General features: G+C 45.1%; 1 non-coding gene across 1 annotated transcript; it reads left to right on the forward strand.

The window, feature by feature from the left end:
• Positions 1–2,974: 2,974 nt before the first annotated feature.
• Positions 2,975–3,046, forward strand: TRNAA-UGC (transfer RNA alanine (anticodon UGC)). Its single transcript has one exon. It is a non-coding gene; the product is annotated as a tRNA-Ala (tRNA).
• The last annotated feature ends 741 nt before the right edge of the window (positions 3,047–3,787 follow it).

Here is a 3,787-nt window from a genome sequence, read left to right on the forward strand (position 1 = left end):
TCACTCTGCATTTCCTGTGGCATATGCTTTTCCTGTGTGAACACAGTTGAGAAAAAAGTATTTAAAACATTTGCTTTTCCCACATCGCTTTCTATGATTTTACCCTCATTATTCTTTAAAGGGCCAACACCATCAATGTGATAGATGTGATATTCCCCATGTATATGCATGCGACCAATCGAACACTAGGATTGATACCTACTAAACATTTATTTTTTTGCCCTGGTTATTAAAACAAATTCATGCATGTAGATGACATCCAGAAAAAGTTGTCATTGATACTGTTCAGTTACTGAGAGACCTCGCAATAGCGTCACGTTAAAGATTGTTAGCGGTGAGTTCCGCCGGTGCAATCTCTCTGAATAGACCGGCAGTAATCCGCCATCATCGGGGGATCGCAGTGTCCTCGGTATCTTTCTTCTATAGTTCCTACATCTTGGTGGAATCGTTCTCCCTCCTCTTCTCTTAGGTCACTAAGGTTTTCTGTAAAACGATCCTGTAAAGCCCCAGCAGGGGGAGCCGGAGCACAGGGAAGTGCAGGGGCCGTAAAGTATCCACTAGGTGAAGTGCCCACCCAGTGGATGAAAGAGGATACGAGCCGGGGTCGGTGCTAGGAGATGATGCGATACCTGGGATTGCACGGAGACTGAGTCAAGGGAAGCTGGATCAGAAGCCAAGAGAGAGCGTCAAGGAACGGAGGGGCGCAGAAACCAGAGTCAGTGATAAACCATGGTTGGGAGCCGGGAGAGCAGATAAAGGTGGGGAAACAGGCTGTGGGCTGCTATTTTTAGGCTGGGAGGGGCAATACCCATGGGCCTCCCCAGCCTGAGAATACCAGTCCCCAGTTGTCTGCTTTATCTTGGCTGGGTATCAAAATTGGGGGGTCTGCACGCTGTTTTTTTTGTTGTTTTTTTTTTATTTTTTTTAAATATTTAAATTAAAAAATGCTGCATAGGGTCCCTTACATTTTTATACACAGCCAAGATTCAGCAGATATGATGGGAACATTTATGAATATCACATAGTGGAATACTCCACCTCCCATATAGGACCAGCATAATAATGGCGCACGCAACGTGTATTATACTGTATAGTAGTGAACATATATAAGAGGGGATGTAGCTCAGTGGTAGAGTGAATGGTTTATACAGAGGATATAGCTCAATGGTAGGGCGAATGCTTTATACAGGGGATGTACCGCAATGTTAGAGCGCATGCTTTATACAGGGGATGTAGCTCAGTGGTAGAGTGTATGCTATATACAGGGGATGTAGCTCAGTGGTAGAGTGCATGGTTTATACAGAGGATGTACCTCAGTGGTAGAGCACATGGTTTATGCAGGGGTTGTAGCTCAGTGGTAGAGTGCGTGCTTTATACAGGGGATGTAGCTCAGTGGTAGAGCGCATGCTTTATACAGGGGATGTAGCTCAGTGATAGAGCGCATGCTTTATACAGGGGATTTAGCTCAGTGGTAGAGCGCATGCTTTATACAGGGGATGTAGCTCAGTGGTAGAGCGCATGCTTTATACAGGGGATGTAGCTCGGTGGTAGAGAGCATGCTTTATACAGGGGATGTAGCTCAGTGGTAGAGCACATGCTTTATACAGGGGATGTAGCTCAGTGGTAGAGCGCATGCTTTATACAGCGGATGTAGCTCAGTGGTAGAGCGCATGCTTTATACAGGGAATGTAGCTCAGTGGTAGAGCACATGCTTTATACAGGGGATGTAGCTCAGTGGTAGAGCGCATGCTTTATACAGGGGATGTAGCTCAGTGATAGAGCGCATGCTTTATACAGGGGATGTAGCTCAGTGGTAGAGCGCATGCTTTATACAGGGGATGTAGCTCAGTGGTAGAGTGCATGCTTTATACAGGGGATGTAGCTCGGTGGTAGAGAGCATGCTTTATACAGGGGATGTAGCTCAGTGGTAGAGCACATGCTTTATACAGGGGATGTAGCTCAGTGGTAGAGCGCATGCTTTATACAGGGGATGTAGCTCAGTGGTAGAGCGCATGCTTTATACAGGGAATGTAGCTCAGTGGTAGAGCACATGCTTTATACAGGGAATGTAGCTCAGTGGTAGAGCGCATGCTTTATACAGGGGATGTATCTCAGTGGTAGAGTATATGCTTTATACAGGGGCTGTAGCTCAGTGGTAGAGCGCATGCTTTATACAGGGGATGTATCTCAGTGGTAGAGTATATGCTTTATACAGGGGCTGTAGCTCAGTGGTAGAGCGCATGCTTTATACAGGGGATGTATCTCAGTGGTAGAGTATATGCTTTATACAGGGGCTGTAGCTCAGTGGTAGAGCGCATGCTTTATACAGGGGATGTAGCTCAGTGGTAGAGCACATGCTTTATACAGGGGATGTAGCTCAGTGGTAGATTGCATGCTTTTTACTGGGGATGTATCTCAGTGGTAGAGTACATGCTTTATACAGGGGATGTAGCTCAGTGGTAGAGTGCATGCTTTATACAGGGGATGTAGCTCAGTGGTAGAGTGCATGCTTTATACAGGGGATGTAGCTCAGTGGTAGAGTACATGCTTTATACAGGGGATGTATCTCAGTGGTAGAGCGCATGCTTTATACAGGGGATGTAGCTCAGTGGTAGAGCACATGCTTTATACAGGGGATGTAGCTCAGTGGTAGAGTGCATGCTTTATACAGGGGATGTAGCTCAGTGGTAGAGCGCATGCTTTATACAGGGGATGTAGCTCAGTGGTAGAACACATGCTTTATACAGGGGATGTAGCTCAGTGGTAGAGCACATGCTTTATACAGGGGATGTAGCTCAGTGGTAGAGTACATGCTTTATACAGGGGATGTATCTCAGTGGTAGAGCGCATGCTTTATACAGGGGATGTAGCTCAGTGGTAGAGCGCATGCTTTATACAGGGGATGTAGCTCAGTGGTAGAGCGCATGCTTTATACAGGAGATGTAGCTCAGTGGTAGAGGGCATGCTTTATACAGGGGATGTAGCTCAGTGGTAGAGCGCATGCTTTGCATGTATGAGGCCCCGGGTACAATCCCCGGCATCTCCACATTTTTCTTGATAATGCATTTTTTTCTCTAAAATGCATGAATTTGCTGAACTTTAAACACATATGTGGATGTAATGTAAGCAACTCAATTATGTGACGGAAATATCAAAATGTCACCCTCCTGCTGTATCTTTTACCTTTACGTGGAATGTTATACAGTTAGGTCCAGAAATATTTGGACAGTGACACAATTTTGGCGAGTTGGGCTCTGCATGCCACCACATTGGATTTGAAATGAAACCTCTACAACAGAATTCAAGTGCAGATTGTAACGTTTAATTTGAAGGTTTGAACAAAAATATCTGATAGAAATTGTAGGAATTGTCACATTTCTTTACAAACACTCCACATTTTAGGAGGTCAAAAGTAATTGGACAAATAAACCAAACCCAAACAAAATATTTTTATTTTCAATATTTTGTTGCGAATCCTTTGGAGGCAATCACTGCCTTAAGTCTGGAACCCATGGACATCACCAAACGCTGGGTTTCCTCCTTAATGCTTTGCCAGGCCTTTACAGCTGCAGCCTTCAGGTCTTGCTTGTTTGTGGGTCTTTCCGTCTTAAGTCTGGATTTCAGCAAGTGAAATGCATGCTCAATTGGGTTAAGATCTGGTGATTGACTTGGCCATTGCAGAATGTTCCACTTTTTTGCACTCTTGAACTCCTGGGTAGCTTTGGCTGTATGCTTGGGGTCATTGTCCATCTGTACTATGAAGCGCCGTCCGATCAACTTTGCGGCA

This window comes from Anomaloglossus baeobatrachus, chromosome 3 (assembly GCF_048569485.1).
Source record: "Anomaloglossus baeobatrachus isolate aAnoBae1 chromosome 3, aAnoBae1.hap1, whole genome shotgun sequence".
Classification (NCBI taxonomy): domain Eukaryota; kingdom Metazoa; phylum Chordata; class Amphibia; order Anura; family Aromobatidae; genus Anomaloglossus; species Anomaloglossus baeobatrachus.